Source organism: Protopterus annectens, chromosome 9.part0 (genome assembly GCF_019279795.1).
Source record: "Protopterus annectens isolate FY-2018-M chromosome 9.part0, PAN1.0, whole genome shotgun sequence".
NCBI classification, from domain to species: domain Eukaryota; kingdom Metazoa; phylum Chordata; order Ceratodontiformes; family Protopteridae; genus Protopterus; species Protopterus annectens.
The window spans coordinates 1513309499-1513329249 of NC_056743.1; positions in this window are offsets into that span (position 1 = coordinate 1513309499).

Consider the following 19751-nt stretch of genomic DNA (forward strand, 5'->3'; position numbering starts at 1 on the left):
TTTTTTTGGAGCATTAGTTATTATTATCAGTCAAGTATTCTAGCAGTCTGGGTAGTTTTGTTGAATCTAGTTAGGCATTGACTAGTTGTCTGAAGTTAAAAATATTAAGACAGTGGGTTAATGAATATTAATTTAGGGTGGACAAGTCACTGTAAACGTCATTGAGAATGAGAGTTTCTTGGATAATGTTTGATGTGGCCCAGAACTGAATATTCTGAACACTGGTAATATTAATTCCTTTGGGGGAATGTACAGGATAAAATGCATCTTGATTTCCTATGGTTATTTTTTTAAAGACAGGCTAGGACTTCTGCTTTGTTAAAAAGGGGCAGTTCCATTGTGAAAGGCACAACATCTTGGTGGTTTGTGCATATGAAGGCTACACTGACACCTTTTTGCTACTGTATAGTATATATGGAGGATACTATATCCCCATGGAGGATTTCTTCATATTTTATTTCTGGTTTAAGCCATGTTTCAATGATTGAGGTAATCTCTGGGCATTGATGAGATTTCCATGCAGGGAATTCAGGGAGTTTATTGACAGATTGTGATGGTTATGTTGAAAAGCCTTACACCTGGACTGATGTTACTGTTAGTAGGAGCATAAATGTGATTAGGTACAAGGCTTATTGTTTTATGTCTATGTGTTTTGGTAGGACCAGTATTAGAATAAATGTCAGCAGAAGATTGTAAGGGTAGTGTTAACATGTGGAATTGAGCAGAGACTTGGGATATATAGCCAGGTTAATGTTTGGATGATTTTAGACGTTTAGGCATAGACGTTGTATACTTGTTTGTCATGGAATATTGTGGTAGGTAGATACTTATTTATTTGTAAGTAGATATATTTCTTGAAATATGTTTTAGTGGGAGTGAACAGGGCTGAGCATATTGAGTTATAGTGACTGGATAATAGGATTTCTGTTGTATGGGTAGGACAAAGAGTGAGTAGGTAAACATTGTGGTGAGATTATTTGAGAGAGATACTGGAAAGATGAGTGTTGTAGTGCTTAGAGTGATTTTAATAGACTGAAATGGAGTTGTGAAGAGGAATGTCAGTGTTGAAATCTAGATACATGGGTTGGCTTATGTAAGGCTAGACAGGGGGATGGGAAGGAGGAGGGGTCAGAGACATGATAGGTCATTACAGTTTTTGGATGTGTGGCTGATTGTTGGTTTGGATAGTTAATGCGACATAGAAGGGGACAGGTGTCTCTAAAGGTAGAGTAAGGGGGGGCAAATGGGGGTGGGGTAGGGTAGCAAAGTAAAGCAGTACCCTACATCACAGGAAAATTCTTAGCTTTCAAATACAACGTATAGAATGATTTATCTCCATGAATTACTAAGCCTTACAGCAAGTTTCTGGATGAAAAAGCACCTCAAACAATTCAAAACATCATAAGGTAAGCTCTCCTATGGTGGTGGTCACTGACCTGTTGTGGTTTGATTTATACTACATCTGGGTGTTTTCCTGTTAAATGGGTAGGTCTCTCCTGGGGTAAAGTTACAGAGTAAGCATCAATTTACCAAGCAGGCTAGTTTAAACCCAGAAATAGAGCAACCACTATCTGGACAATAAAACACATTTCTTTTGTGTAAGGCTAAGTTCAAGTGTTTTTACTTTACAATAATAAAATGTGTTTATAAGGTTACTAATGTTACACAATGTTTTATACTAACATACAGAAAACTGCTTTAACATTCTTTCAAAGACAACAACAACCAAGTCCAACACCTATGGAATATGGTAAGTAAAACAAATTGCTATGTACAGCAATCTGACCACAAAACACACACACACACACACACACACACACACACACACACACACAAATAATGATTAAGTAAATGCTCTCTGCTAATGTAGAAAAAAAATATGCCATCAGAGCAATGTAAATGGTGGTGAAATTATTTGAGAGAGTAAAAGTGTAAGACTGTAAAAAGTTAAAATATACCACATAAAAGAGTAAAACAAAAGAAGTCAGAAAAAAGAATTTAAAAGCAAAACAACTAAATAGGAAATTGCAAAATAAGTGAACAAATAAAAGAAGCTGATAAACCTATGATAAGTAGAAAAAGCACACCAAACAATGGATCTTTGTTGAAATTCTTTAGACTATAAATTCTGAGAACCTGAACATACTGGAACAGAGAACAGAGAGTCATGAATTTATATCAAGTGTGAGACAGTAACATTTCTGAGCAGGCCGCAGTCTCAAAGATACACTGGTCTTGGAGACAGTACATATACATAGCTGAAATCTGGAGGGTCCAAACCTTTACAGCAGAAAAAGCAGTCCACATACAGAAATACTCTGATGCATTTATAAGAACAATCAAAATTATCTAAGTAGTTTGCCACTCATAACCATGAATCTTGCAGTTATGATAGATAGCCCCAAGAAAATAAACAAACAAAAAAATAAAGAAGAACTAAAGAAATAAAAAAGAAACAAGGATACATAGGTTCTAGCGACTTGAACCTATGTACAACAATAAACAGGACATGCTGGAGGGATAGATTTCTGTCCCAGCGACTCCCCTCACTCTGGAATAGAATCCCAATCCATATTCGACAGAGCTCCTCTCTGACCCTTTTCAAGAGAAATCTTGATGAGTGGATGGGTAATCGTAAGTTCTACCCTGGGATCACTTCAGCAGCCCTGTTAACAGAGTCCCAGGTTACTAATCTAATGGGGAGGCGAAAGCCATCACTCTGTGGCTAGGCTTATAAATGCCCATGGGCAGATTGACTAGTACTTACCTATGAACCTATGATAAGAACTGAAAAAGGTCCTAAAAAAAATGAAAAAAATAAACACATACAACCCTCTCTTACACACACAAACACAGAATAAACAAACAAAAAAAATCATAAAATTAAGAAAAAAGAGCAGATGTAAATATCACACTAAAATATACAAAATTCCCAAATGGCTGAAATAACTGAAGAGAACTAGAGAACTGAAGGAAAAAGACAACAAAATTATCCATCACTAATTAAAAGAAGAACTAACATTCAAGATGTCACAAAAATGTTGAAAAAAGCAACAGATAAAAGAAATCAAGCAAGACGCATGCATATTTAAATGAAGAAATAAATAAAATAAAGTGAGCATTTACAAATATTCATATGCCACCCCAGTGGAAAATGTAATGTGATGCAACCCAATGCTGGCAACATATGCCTAAGTTGTGCCACAATGTCATCATGACAAAGACATGGCTGCATGTTAACATTTCTAAGCTGAGACAGTAGTAATTATGCTGCTGGAGTTGTTGTGCTGCAGACAGTCAAATGATCAAAGGTAAAGTTCAAAGAGGTGATGTTCCTGATGCTGTGCATTTTCACATGTACAACCCTCAAAGCTGCAACACAAGCACTGACAGCAGCCCATACAAAATCACTGCAATGAAGTGTCAAGTTAGTTCTACATATAAATGGGAAGAAAGGTCAGATACAAAGTCAGAAATGGGAAAAGCAAGCAGAGGAATACAAAGAAAGACAACATAAAAGAAAGTTAGGTGGGAGAAGTGGAACGTATTTTTGTGGGACCGATGTCCATTCTCCATTGTTTTAAAGAATGGTAGAGAGATAAGGTAGCAAGGAGCAAGTGTGGGGAGGAAGAAGGGCATAGGGTAAGAAGAGGGGAAGATGCACAAATCATACAATAAAGGCATAGACTGACAGACACAATCAGACAATAAAGGCATAGACTGACAGACACAATCAGACAATAAAGGCATAGACTGACAGACACAATCAGACAATAAAGGCATAGACTGACAGACACAATCAGACAATAAAGGCATAGACTGACAGACACAATCAGACAATAAAGGCATAGACTGACAGACACAATCAGACAATAAAGGCATAGACTGACAGACACAATCATACAATAAAGGCATAGAATGACAGGCATGCAATCATACAATAAAGGCATAGACTGACAGACACAATCAGACAATAAAGGCATAGACTGACAGACACAATCAGACAATAAAGGCATAGACTGACAGACACAATCAGACAATAAAGGCATAGAATGACAGACATGCAATCATACAATAAAGGCATAGAATGACAGACATGCAATCATACAATAAAGGCATAGACTGACAGACACAATCAGACAATAAAGGCATAGAATGACAGACATGCAATCATACAATAAAGGCATAGAATGACAGACACAATCAGACAATAAAGGCATAGACTGACAGACACAATCAGACAATAAAGGCATAGACTGACAGACACAATCAGACAATAAAGGCATAGACTGACAGACACAATCAGACAATAAAGGCATAGACTGACAGACACAATCAGACAATAAAGGCATAGACTGACAGACACAATCAGACAATAAAGGCATAGAATGACAGACATGCAATCATACAATAAAGGCATAGAATGACAGACATGCAATCATACAATAAAGGCATAGACTGACAGACACAATCAGACAATAAAGGCATAGAATGACAGACATGCAATCATACAATAAAGGCATAGAATGACAGACACAATCAGACAATAAAGGCATAGACTGACAGACACAATCAGACAATAAAGGCATAGACTGACAGACACAATCAGACAATAAAGGCATAGACTGACAGACACAATCATACAATAAAGGCATAGACTGACAGACACAATCAGACAATAAAGGCATAGACTGACAGACACAATCAGACAATAAAGGCATAGAATGACAGACATGCAATCATACAATAAAGGCATAGAATGACAGACATGCAATCATACAATAAAGGCATAGACTGACAGACGCAATCAGACAATAAAGGCATAGAATGACAGACATGCAATCATACAATAAAGGCATAGAATGACAGACACAATCAGACAATAAAGGCATAGACTGACAGACACAATCAGACAATAAAGGCATAGACTGACAGACACAATCAGACAATAAAGGCATAGACTGACAGACACAATCAGACAATAAAGGCATAGACTGACAGACACAATCAGACAATAAAGGCATAGACTGACAGACACAATCAGACAATAAAGGCATAGAATGACAGACATGCAATCATACAATAAAGGCATAGAATGACAGACATGCAATCATACAATAAAGGCATAGACTGACAGACACAATCAGACAATAAAGGCATAGAATGACAGACATGCAATCATACAATAAAGGCATAGAATGACAGACACAATCAGACAATAAAGGCATAGACTGACAGACACAATCAGACAATAAAGGCATAGACTGACAGACACAATCAGACAATAAAGGCATAGACTGACAGACACAATCAGACAATAAAGGCATAGACTGACAGACACAATCAGACAATAAAGGCATAGACTGATGGGGGCGTACTGATACAATGGGGGGGCCACTGTGAAAAGACACACACACTGACAGGGTAGATAGTTGGTGATGGTGGAACAGAGTACAAACAGGAGATGGGGCATGACACAGACGGAAGGAGAGCATCATGATGAGGGATTTTGAGGGCCATAGAATGACAGACTGACTAGCTAGTAGAAGAACTCACCCAGATGTCAATCACCTCTATGGCTGACAACATGAGCAGGTGCTGCCTCTGGTAGTCTGATGGATGGGACTGGTCAGCAATGCAACTCTATTTATTGCACAAGAAGATGCTCCAGGGTGCCAATGTGGATATTCAGCTGCCAGGCCAGCCCTCACCAGACATTAAAATTGCCATCAGGTGACCTAGTAGTATCTCTTCATGTCACCTTTCAAAGGATGAACTTCATCATCATACAGACAGAAAAGCCTGAGGACTGCTGCGGACCCAGCAGTAGGCACAGTGACAGGTACAGTGCTAGTTGTTACTCACCTCACCTAAACTTACACTACAGCAGACCCTGAGAAAGAGAAAAAAATAAAACAATACAAAAGATTAGTACATGTTTATGTCAAGATATTAAAACTGACAGGGTGTCTGTAGTTTATAGCTGTCAGTACTGTAATGTACAGTATTGACAGCTTTAAACTACACACACCCTGCCACCTGGAGAGGCTTTCATGTTTCTTTGGAGAGGCTGTCCAAATGAATTTAATCTCATAGTCCACTTTAAAACATAAAACAGACAGTAAACAGTACCACATAACAATAGAAGACAATTGCAGCATCTGGTAACAGGCAAAAAGTTGGCTCCCTCTCTCTAACCTCTGTCTCACTCTGATGGATCAGGTCGAAGAAGTGCCTCTTCAGGTAATTGTAGCCGTGCCTTCACTGCTTGCCAGCAGAAGTGATGCTAGGAGCATCACTCACCACCCTGGTGCATGGGTGGAAGCATCAGCTTTACAAAGAGCCCCTCATACTGTCCCAGAAGATGTTCCCCATAGTCCTTGTGTGGTAGATGAAGGAAAAGTCTTTCATTACGGCTGCACCAGACAGCAGTTTTTCTGAAACCAGTACTTGAAGAGGCTATGCCCCCTCTGTAGGTTAGAAGGAGGAGAAAAATGGCAGCCTGCTGTATACAACAACAAATGTTGGACACAACATGATGAGCATTATCGGGCAGCATGGTTGCATGATGTGAAGTATCACCATTGTGGATAGATACCGATACAAGTTCACCATGACAGGAAACAGAGTACAAGGACAGGACAGGATGCTGTAGTGTTGTAGGAGTCTCCCTGACAGGGAGCAAGCACAGGGTTATGACACTGTCACAGAGAAGACACAACAGGTTCAGAATAGGTTACTGTCCCACTGTGTGTTGTATGGAAGAGTATATCATATGCACACAGACTACCACACATGCTACACTGGATATAAAGTCTACTGCACATAGGGTACAGTGTGTGCTGTCAGGACAGTTCTAGCAGGTAGGTAACATACCCATTGCCACTGTCATTATGGCAAAATGTTTGAAAGGTGATGGTATAATAGCAGAGAGGGATCTATTTCATATGACTAAAAGACTATATGATCGAATCCCAGAAGATCGAATCTCAGAACTTTGAACTGGCTTCTCTTCTGGAAGCTGCCATCATTTAAGACAGTGATTTTACAGGAGGGCAAGCCCCCTTGCACCCCCGTGTGGTGGGCTGTGCCCTCATACACCCTCCCTATTATATATACCAACTCCATGATAACTCCACATATGGAAAAGGAAAATCACCTGACCCCCCCCCCCCCAAATATCAGCTTCCAGAAGAAACGCCAGTTTGATGTTCCATGTTTCCATCATCTTGGATTTGATCATATGTTCTTTTGATCATATGACATAGACCCTTACTAAGGTTCATGGCCACTGAATGGGGGACAGTACTGAGGCATTTTTTACTGGTAAGGGCAGTTATGCATATACACACACAATTTGATCCAGATTTGTAATCCACAGGTGTACATGTCTTGTCATGGAACTGAGAGAATAGTGACGGATGGAAAATTTCAGTATAAGGAAGACAGCGGTACCCCTTCAAGCCCTATGCATACATGACGGGCATATCCTTGAGAAGGGTAAAGCAGACAAGGCCTTCTAGGACCAGGGGTGGCAGGTGGTTTGTGCAGGACATTAGTGCTGAAGGTAGCCATAACAAAACAGTAATGTAGGTGCACTGCAGGCTCACTGATATTGTACTGCATGCCAGGACAAAACACAGGAAATTGCCAGAGATGGGACAGCTACAGGAGGTGGACCAGCAACATAGCTGCATCTCACAGAGGTGGGACAATTCCTAATATTCTTGCCCAGGGAAAGAGATAGAAACCTCATACCTGTCAGTGGCTTGGATGTAGGATAATGACTGAAGACAACTGCCTGGGTGTCTATAGGGGAGGAACTAGGTTAGTAAAAGCATGTCACATTACAGTAGTATACTGACCATCATACTGTGAATGGTGGAGACATCAGAACATTTATGCATATCTGTTCTCCAGAGTCATTGGGCCTGCAACCATGGGAACTTGCACCAGAAAATATATAACTGTTCATAAGATAAGTACATAACTAGCATAAGTAGTCTGTGTACCACACAGTGGTGTTAGTGACAGTTATGATCCAGCATTGTCACAGGCATGTTATCTGTATTCTTTCAAAGGTTCTGCTACAGAAAAGATTGAAGTCTCTTGAGCAGGTGCTTCTGACACTATTGGACTTGCAGATGTGCAGCAGTTCAGAAATGGTGGGGTTAATAGATGCTCTGTAAGCGAGACAAAGATTACCCCATAGTAGCCTGTATGATACCAAGAAGTGGCACAGGGTTTTGAGGCAGTCATTGTAGCCTTTATGCTGTAGGCCCTTGATTTTCTTGGTGAGAAAGCATTGTGGACACTCAGGCTGTGTCAGGTGTTTGGACAGGTACATACTTGAAGGGGTCAATATATGAAATGATTGACCTAATAAGTGCAGAATACAGTGGGATGATCACCTTACTGGACATGAATACCTTACTCTTACTAATAAGCTGCACGGTGAAGAAGGACTTCCTTATAACAGTAGGTATGTGGTGATCAAAGGCAGCTCATTGTCTCTATATGTTTCCAGGTCCTTTACTACTAGGTCAACTTTCAGGGTTGTATTATTGATGCAATTGCTGTAGGGAGTGTCATGCTTGCTGATGTATACTATTGTGATCTAGAAGTAAATGCCAAAGAGGAGTGGTAAGGGCTGATCTTTGGGTACACTGCTGGTGACAAGTCTTTTGGCTGAGGTAGAGCTGCCCACCCTAACTTCCATGGATCTGTTTATACCAGTTGCAGAGGTATTTACCTTTAGCTGGGTGAGTTTACTGGGTCTATATTAGAACATCGACTTTTTAAAATGTCAAATGTTTTAATATCGACCCCTATTCAGCAAACGCTGACAACATTGAATATGCAGAATAGCAAATTTTTTCCAAGGGAAAAAATTCGCTCTTCCAACACACATACACACAACACAAACACACCAAACAAACAGCAATCCATACACATACTCCTAAAATCCTACATCTAACCCTACACTAAACTGTACACACACCACTAGCTATCCACTTACCTTAACCCAAACCCTAACCCTAAGGTCCGTCATTATCGCACACTCACCTCACCCGCGCCCTAACCCTAACTCACCTACCCCACCCTAACCCTCACGTCCACACAATCGCACACTTACCTGACCCATTCCCTAACCCTAACTAATCTACCCCGTGCCCTAACCCTCACGTCCACACAATCGCACACTTACCTGATCCCGACCCGTAACTTTCCACCACAGTGCTGAACATAGCGAAGCCACAGGAACAGCCAACTGAATTCCTTCCCTAGGAAGAAATTCGGTGTTCCGCAGCTTTGCTATTTTCAGAGTTCGCTGAATAGGGGTTGATATTAGAACATTCGAAGTTGTGAAACTTCGATGTTCTAATATAGATCCAAGTTTATTAACTATACCCGAGTACTGGATGGCATTGAATGGCTTTGCAAGTTCTAAATATGCTGTTGCAGTCCACCAATCCTCTAACACAATGCCTCTTTGGAGGCCGAAATTAAATAGTCTCTATAGGGGATTTGACAGTTCTTGTTTCAGGTTGACATTAGGCTTCCTATTATATTATCCAGCCCATAGAAACAGCATTCTTGACCTTAAGATAGTGCTTTGAGGATTTGTTCCTGAGAGAGTAGAGTGGAATGCGTATACTGGTATCTGATCTGGGAGTGTGTGTGTGTGTGTGTGTGTGTGTGTGTGTGTGTGTGTGTGTGTGTGTGTATGTGTGTGTGTGATTGGGGAGAGGTGGGTGAAGTTTGAGCTAAATTTATCAGCTAGTAAACTGGCTATGTCCTAAGGATCAGAGTATGAGATATCATTTACTATTATCTCTGCACAGTTCTGAACATTTTTCTCAGGTTTCTAACATAATTAAAGAAGGCTTTATGATTGCCTTTTGCCTGGGTGGCTATTTTTACCTCATATTTCTCTTTGGCTGATTTGATCAGGAACCAGAGCTCCCTGTTAAGATGAGCAAGAACAGGTTTGGTATTTGAAGAGTTACATTTAAGTTTACATGCAATGAGCTTTTTACTTTCATTGTGGAGCCTGTTTATATTTGGGTTCCACACCACAGGTTTATTATTAAATTTGGGATTATATTTACTTCTGATGGCTACGGATGCATCTCTGGAGCCATTTACACGTACATAACATTTTATTAGGAAGGATTCTGCATTCGGGGATGTGCCATCAGGGAGGAAGGGAATGTTGAGTTTTGCCCACCCATCATTCAGCTTCAGAAGATCCGCTTTGGCATAATCTCTGAATATCAAGTTAATTGAGGGTGCCTCTTGCTTCATTCATATCAAGAAACTGATTTATCATCTAATTTGACTAGAGTGATGGGGTTAGAACCAGGAGGGAACAGATCTGTCCCATAATTGCTGAGAACTAGGTTCAAACTTTTCTCTTCTCTAGATGGCATGTGGACTAGCTGGTCTAGTGAGTTTGTATTTATGAAGTCAAGAAATCTCTGGGCATACATGTCTGGGTATGTAAAGTAAAGTTCTGTGTTATTTTTTAATGACTACCACCTCATGACATAACCTGTAGAAGAAAGGCATTAACAGAGCAATTCACTAACATAAATAAGCAATACAGTGAAATAATGGTAAAATATATGTCCTGTCAACTGTTTATAACCTAACTTGCAAGAGAAGACTAAAATTATAATAAACTGAATTGCAAAATAAGACTGAACAGCCTAAAAAATCTGTTATAACTAATATAAAGAACTATTAACCCTTATAATATATGTTCTAGTAACCTTTTAACTGAGTTAGAGTAATATTTAAAAAGTGCCCCCCCCCCCCCTTATTACAGGCTTTGTCCAGAGGTCTTAAGCAAGGGAGTTGAGAAGTATAGCAGCCTATCCCAAGCACCTGTATAAAACACACACACACACACACACACACACACACACACACACACACACACACACACACACACACACACACACACACACACACACACACACACACACACACACATGCACACACAGTCGTCCAAGATCACTCATACCCCTACAGAGATGCACGCTCGCCACCACACACATATATATTATATACTCACTCCACCACCACTACCAATGCACTACAACTCCTTGACATTTACATGAAACATGCCCTCTCCCATGAAGAAATGGAAGAATTCATCATTTTGGATATGTTAATTAACACAGCTGGCCATGTTAAGTTACAGAACTGAGTAATTCTCTGAATCACTTAGCTGCATAAATCCTCTTCCAGCAGGCTTGGTTTAACAATGACCGCCACCAGTACTGTTAGTCAACAGGGTGTTGGTGGAACTTGAGCTACTGTTGGCCGAAGGAGAAGAAGAGGGAAAAGGCATGCCCAAAGGTAAGAAGAGAAGAGGAAGGTTAGGAGTGTGGTAGTGAGGTAGGAACTTTGAATGTTGGTAGTATGACTGGTATAGGGAGAGAGCTAGCTGATATGATGGAGACAAGAACGTTTCATATATTGCACGTGCAAGAGACCAGATGGAAGGGGAGTAAGGCCAGGTGTATCACAGGTGGGTTCAAGGTGTTCTATCATGATGTGGATGGGAGAGGTAATGGGGTAGGGGTTATCCTGAAGGGAACAGTATGTCAATAGTGTTTTGGAGGTGAAAAGAGTGTCAGATAGAGTGATGAAGGGAACAGAGGGGATGAGGAGATGATGGGTAAGTATGATGTTAAAGACAACAATGCAGAAGGTCAGATGGTAGTGGATTTTGCGAAAAGGATGGACATGTCTGTGGTGAATAAGTATTTTAATATTTTAAGAAGAGGGAGGAGCATAGAGTGACATACAAGAATGAAGGAAGATGCACACAGGTGGATTATATCCTACGCAGGGAGGCCAGTCTGAAGATGATTGGAGACTATAAAGTGGTGATAGGGGAAAACGTAGTTAGGCAGCATAGGATGGTGGTCTGTAGGATGATGTTGGTGATCAAGAAGAGGAGGAGGAGTGTGAGGGCAGTGCCAAGGATCAAATGGTGGAAGTTGAAAAAGGGTGATTGTGAGGTTGAGTTCAGGGAAGAATTAAGACAGGCACAGGGTGGCAGTGAAGAGTTACTGAAGAGCTGGGTAACTAGAGTAGAGCTGGTAAGGGAGATGGCTAGAAAGGTGCTTGGTGTGACATCTGGATAGAGGAAGGAGGATAAGGAGACCTGGTGGTGGAACAAGGAAGTACAGGAGAGTATACAGAGAAAGAGATTGGTGAAGAAGAAGTGGAATTGTTAGAGAGATGAAGAAAGTAGACAGAAGTATAAGGAGATGAAGCATGTGGTGAAGAGAGAGTTGGCGGAGGCCAAGGTTAAGGCATATGGAGAGTTGTATGGAAGGATGTACACTAAGGAGGGAGAAAAGGACCTGTGCCAATTGGCTAGACAGAGAGACAGAGATTGGAAAGATGTACAGCAAGTAAGGTTGATAAAGGATAATGAGGGAACATACTCACAAGCAAGGAGAGTGTGTTTAGCAGATGGAAAGAGTACTTTGAGGGGCTGATGAATGAAGAGAATGAGAGACAGAGAAGGCTGGATGATGTGGGGATAGTGAATCAGGAAGGGCAATGGATTTGCAAGGAGGAAGTAAGGACAGCTATGAAGAGGATAAAGAATGGAAAGGCTGTTGGTCCAGATGTCATACCTGTGGAAGCATGGAGATGTTTAGGAGAGATGGCAGTGGAGTTTTTAACCAGATTGTTTAATGAAATCTTGGAAAGTGAGAGGATACCTGAAGAGTGGAGAAGAAGTGTTTTGGTACCAATTTTTAAGAATAAGGGGATGTCAAGAGCTCTTATACAGAGGTATAAAATTGCTCTGCCACAGCATGAAGTTATGGGAAAGAATAGTGGAAGCTAGGTTAAGAAGGGAGGTAATGATGGTGTGAAGGCTGTTGGTCCTGATGACATACCTGTGGAAGCATGGAGGTGTTTTGGAGAGATGGCAGTGGAGTTTTTGACCATATTGTTTAATGAAATCTTGGAAAGTAAGTGAGAGAATGCCTGAGGAGTAGAGATGTGCTTTGGTACTGATTTTTAAGAAAAAGGGTGCTGTGCAGAGCTGTAGTAACTACAGAGGGATAAAACTGATCTGTCACAGCAGGAAGTTATGGGAAAGAGTAGTGGAAGATAGGTTAAGAAGGGAAGTGATGATTAGTGAGCAGCAGTATGGTTTCATGCCAGGAAAGAGCACTACAGCTGCGATGTTTGCACTGAGGATGTTGATGGAGAAGTACAGAGAAGGTTAGAAGGAGTTGCAGTGTGTCATTGTGGACTTAGAGAAAGCATATGACAGTGTACCTAGAGAGGAGTTGTGTATTGTATGAGGAAGCCAGGAGTGGCAAAGAAGTATATAAGAGCGGTACAGGATATGTACAAGGGTAGTGTGACAGCGGTGAGCTCTGCAGTGGGAGTGACAGGTGCATTTAAGGTGGAGGTGGGATTACATCAAGGATCAGCTCTGAGCCCTTTCTTATTTGCAATGGTGATGGACAGGTTGACAGACTAGATCAGACAGGAGTCCCCATGGAATATGATGTTTACAGATGACATTGTGATCTGTAGTGAGAGTAAGGAACAGGTTGAGAGACCCTGGAGAGGTGGAGATATGCCATAGAGAGGAGAGGAATGAAGGTTAGCAGGACTAAGACAGAATATATGTGTGTGACTGAGAGGGAGGATAGAGGAATGGTGAGGATACAGGGAGTAGAGTTGGCAAAGGTGGATGAGTTTAAATACTTGAGATCAACAGTTCAGAGTAATGGTAAGTGTGGAAAAGAGGTGAAGAAAAGAATGCCAGCAGGGTGGAGTGAGTGGAGAAGAGTGTCAGGAGTGATTTGTGACTGACTTGTACCAGTAAGAGTGAAAGGGAAGGCCTGCAATAGGGTAGTGAGACCAGTTATGTTATATGGGTTGGAGATGGTGGCATTAACAAAAAAGGCAGGAGCCAGAGCTGGAGGTGGAAGAGTTAAACATGTTAAGATTTGCACTGGGTGTGATGAGAATGGACAGGATTAGGAATCAGTATATTAGAGGGTCAGCTCAGGTTGGACAGCTTAGAGACAAAGCCAGAGACGCAAGATTGCATTGGTTTGGACATGTGCTGAGGAGGGATGCTGGGTATACTGGGAAAAGGATGCTAAGGATGGAGCTACCAGGTAAGAGGAAAAGAGGAAGGCCTAAGATAAGGTTTATGGATGTGGTTAGAGTGGACATGCAGATGGTTATTATGACAAAGCAAGATGCACAGGACAGGAAGAAATGAGTTGGAGATGGTGGCATTGACAAAAAAGGCAGGAGTCAGAGCTAGAAGTGGCAGAGTTAAACATGTTAAGATTTGCATTGGGTGTGATGAGAATGGACAGGATTAGGAATCAGTATTTTAGAGGGTCAGCTCAGGTTGGACAGCTTGGGGACAAAGCCAGAGAGGTGAGATTGAGTTGCTTTGGACATGTGCAGAGGAGGGATACTGGGTATATTGGGAAAAGGATGCTAAGGGTGGAGCTGCCAGGTAAGAGGAAAAGAGGAAGGCCTAAGATAAGGTTTATGGATGTAGTGAGAGAGGACATGCAGGTGGTTTGTATGACAAAGCAAGATGCAGAGGACAGGAAGAAATGGAAACAGATGATCCCTGTGGTGACCCCTAACAAGAACAGGCAAAAGAAGATGAAGAAGATAATCTATCAAAAGAAACATGCAACAAAATAATAATAATCATAATAAAGTAAACCCATAAAAACTACCACAATCACCACAAAATAAGAAGACAAAATAAAAAATATAAAATAAAAAGGTCTTTCAGAATCACCTCTTTTTATGTATCCAAACTGCTGATGAAACTTCAAAGCCATCCACAAAGCCCAGGACACAAACACATTACTACATTCTAAATCCAGTGTGACCTCCATCTAGCCAAAGTTTTAGACTCCCCAATTCCACAGACAATGCCAGTAAAAATAAAATAAAAATAAACTGGAAAAAAAAAAGAAAGAAAAATGTATGAAAGAAAAGCACAACACTAGCTAAAAATAAAATAAAATAAAAAATCCATCTTTGCATATTGAGCTGCTGAACCCATTCTTCTCCGATGACATTTCATTTCTTCTAAAGACTAAAAAAGCACCCTTAACCAATGAAAAACAAAATGAAGCAAAATAAATGATAAATAAACAAGTAAAATAAAAAGTAAAGCAACCAGATATTACTACATCTGTCTGAATTTACAAAACTTAAGTGCTCACAATAAGTCTTCCTATGGGGGAAAACTAGCACAATACTGCACTGCATTCAAATCAATGGAAGCATCATGATTCTACACAACACCTACAAAATATGGATAAATGGAATATGATGGAGTCTGTGATGTAATAAAGGAGCATCAGCTGGCATAAAGGTCCTTACATGCCTAAATGGAATTTGTATGTTCTCCCTGTATTTCAAAGGGTGTCCTCTCATTTCTTTAAAAAAAGAAAAAAAAAAGACATGAAGAGTGTTTCAACCTCAAATGTTTTTCTGGGAAGGAGCATAGTCTCCATATGCTGCTTATAGAGTAAGAGTTGCATATATCACTTTGGACATCTACTGTGGTGCTCAGTATCTTCAGAAGAGGAGAACATGGATCACAGATTATGTTCCATGTAAGGAGTAACCACTAGCTGGTGTAAAAATTGGCTATAGATGATTTGGTTGAGACAACCAATGTCTCCAAAATGAGCATGGGTATTTACCTGTGATAATTGGGTTGAGGACCCATATGTGCCCCTATTGGCCAGTGTGTACCTGCCATAATGCCCAGCAGTCTTGGGTCAATAAGCTACTGTCTGGACAGTGTTCATTTGCCCAGTTAAGTTACCTGGAATAGCTATGTTGAGTGAAAGCTGGATATAAATCCAATCGATCTGCGAAACTTGAACTAAGAATTGCCATACCCCCATGTAAGTTCACTGACAAGATGCAGACTGGAAGTGGATGACATGATGGTAAGGAGGAGGCCAGACATACTATGTATCCAGGAGACAAGATGGAAGGGTAGTGCATTGAGGGACCCAGAGCCTACTATTCAGGAAACAGACTATAAATAGTGTGGGAATAGTGCTGAGGAAGAGGCTTCAGAAGATAGTGAGGAATGTTATCAAAATTAGTGAAAGATTCATGACAATCAGACTGCAGTGTAAGTATAGGGCAGCATTCATAATCTCAGCCTATATTCCACAGCAGGGTTGTGATAGTGAGAAAAAGAGTGCATTCAGACTGCAGTTGCAGAGCCTACTAAATAAAGTAGAACAACATGAATTGTTGTTGATAATGGGTGAGCTGACTGCACATATTGGAACAGACAGAACAAGACATGATTACTGTCTGGGTCCACATGAGTAGGACAACAGGAATAAAGAAGTAGAGGTAATTCTAGACTTCGATCTGGCAAAAGGTATGTTGGGTGCGAACAACTGGCTCAGCAAGAGAGACAGTCACAAGGTTATATACATGAGTGGCCAAAATGAAAATCAGGTAGACTTCATCCTAATAAAGAAGGGGCACAATCAGTGATTGCAAAGTCATCCCCAGTGAAACAGTTGGCCCACAAAATAAACCACTAGTTGTCACAGTCAGCTGCAAGCAGTGGCTAGAGAAGGCTCTAAAGCCAACAGAGACTAGGCTGTAGACCTGGAAGTTGGCTGAAAAGAAAGCACAAGCGAAGAGAAAATAAGTGTAGTTGAAGAAGAATGGCAGTGCCTCAAAACAGCATGTGTGAGTACTATAGAACAGATACACAGTCAAATCAAGTTTAGAAATAATGTACATAATGAATGCTAGTGGTAGAATGGAAAAGTCCAGAAAATCATCAACAGAAACACTACAGGAAAAAGTGGGAGACAAAAAGACAAACCAGGCTAAGAAAGAATACTGCTTCTAATAAAGAGGCTAAGAGAGGAGTTGCACTGGAAGAGAAGAATACATCAGAGACACTCTACCAGCTTCTGGAAAAGTGACTCAGTAGATGGCAAAAAAAAAAAAAAACAAAAAACAAAAACAAATACAAAAAAAAAAACCATCAGGTTGAAAGACAAAGACAGAAAGAAAAGAAGATACTCAGGTACACTTCATAAAAGATTCCTGCAACTACCTGCTCATCAGTCCATATGACATCAAAAGCAGGTGGAGCTTGAATGGCTAACTGAAGGCAGCAAATTTCTGGAGCTAAATTAACTAGTATTAAATTCAGGAAATTATATCATCTATTTCTAACAAAACTACTACAAATATTTAGTTAATAGTCTAAAGTAACTAAATACAAGTTTTGGTGGATTTTTACAAGAAATTTCCTATCAAATTACTCAGGAGTCTATACACAGCAACTGGAGAGATGAGTAACCTGAAGAATTCTCACTTTGACCTGACACTAAAAAAGGAACTACAACTGGTGACTACCACATTACAAGAATTATCAACAAAAATAGATGATTTTTAAGAAGGCTTTTCCTTTGGCATCGTGCTTTGTGAAATAAAACTTCAGCATTAACCTATTCATCATCCTCTGTACCACCAAGATCAATTATAATAACATTTTTATCTTTCATGGACAAAGAACTGGTGTTAAAAACAGCATGGAGGAAAAGCCCTATAAAATACAATCAGAATCTAATAAGATTCGATAATGACTACTCCACTAAAGTGCTGGAACAGAGGAAAAAGGTATGGCCACTAATAAAAACTCTAAAATAGAACAATATTAAAGCCCAAATAGCCTTCCCTGCAAAAATAAAGATACTGCACCTAAGTGAGATAAGAACCTTCAGCACTCTAGAAGAAGCCCTTCAATTCTTCAAAAACAATAACATCATAACCATCTCAGAAGATATGGAATGGGCATCCCCGTCCTTGAAGAGAACCACTGATAAAAATGGTTGGACTGATATCAAAAAGAAGAAGCAGAAAACTTAAACTAAAGTACCTACTTCTGTAAAATCTCTCAAAGTATCAACTGCAACCTAATTACTAAAATCTTTTTAAGTGGACTTAATATGTTTCATAACATCCAATCTCATACATATATATATATATATATATATATATATATATATATATATATATATATATATATATCAATTGTATAAATAAAAAGGTATGTTCTTATATTTCTTCACACAAAATTTACTAATTTAGATATACATTAGGTAAAACCATCTATTTCTAACATTTCATTCCCTTTCGTCTTTGCCTTATGTCTCTTTTATGTTTCTTTATATATATTTATTTATTTATTTATTTTCCCTTTCTTTCCTGCTTATAAATATATGTTAATAATTAAGTATGTCATATAGTTGATCATACAATCCAGTAATACTACAGTTATAGAGTTCTATTTTATAGCCCTGTAATAATAAGTTTGTTGATCTCATGCTTATATGCTTACTTAATTAGTTTTTTTTATTATTATTAAACAACTAATAGTTATTTCCTTTGCATCATCTGAGCCCTAGTCGCTAAAAGAAATTCCCCTTAGATGTGTCAGAATGGTACATTGACGTTACAAAGTCCTTTTGAATGGTATTTCCATTGAATATCTGGTTATAGCGATGGTTTCTGCTCTAAATTAAAGCGCGCACTGAGAAATGAATGCTATTATTTCACTAACGTGGGGTGGATCTGATTATGGCTGGCTTGAATGAAGTCTTTTTTTTGAAAGGGAACCCGCTGTTAGCCCCAGCCACATAGCGGTGAACCACTGCTTGAAACAAAGCCCTGATGTTTGTTTTTGCTTACCATTGAGAGATGTCTGGTCGCATCTGAATGAATGGATTTATCCATGGCTTTTGGGGCGCCGAGATGTACTGCAGGGTGTAATTGCATTTGGCTGGATGAAATGATAGTCGGGTAAGTGTATTGTGCAATGGATATGTAATTTGTTTGGTTCTTTGATGCGAGGATTGCTGAGCACTTCAATGGGACAGAGTTTCATGAATGATGAAATCCTGGCACTTTGGTGAGGAGTGGCGAATAGTTTTGGCCAAATGGAGAAGGGGATGCTTTAGTGTTAGACATAGAAGTGTATTACGGATTGATTGCTGGAACTGCAGGCTTGCTTGTTCTAAAGTTGAGGAAGGGATGTTGATTGGTTGAATGATATATACGGAGCCTAGTACAACGGCTCTTTGGTAATGATTTTTGTAGCCTACTGTAAATAAGAAGTAAATGAAAAGGGAATAAACTATACAATGACGTGTTTACTCACAGTAAAGTGTTTGAGTGGGGAAATGAGAGCTTAAGAAGTTAATCTGAAGCTTTCAAAGTCTCTAGCTCTAATGAGCTATATATTCAGTTATTACCTTACTTTTAGTTGCTGAATATGCTTATTGTAATTATAGCAATGAGCAGGAGATGCTGTGATTGGCTAACAGTATACTCGTAGCTCAAAGAAGCACAAACATATCTATTCATAGAAATGGACTGAAATGCTATATATGGTTATATCTATTATTTGAGAATATAAAGCTAACACAGTTTGTTGTCTGAAATGTTTTTAACAATACAAAACATTAAAGTAATCTAAGTATTTAGCATTCTATAAACACATGATACTCATATATACAAAATTGTTATGCTGTATTTCTTTTGTAAGTATAACTGCATATACTTCCTCTGAAAACCTTTAACATAAATATAAATGCCTACTATCATAATTAGAATAATGGTTTTATATATATGTTATGGATTAATTTATACAGTCTCTTTTA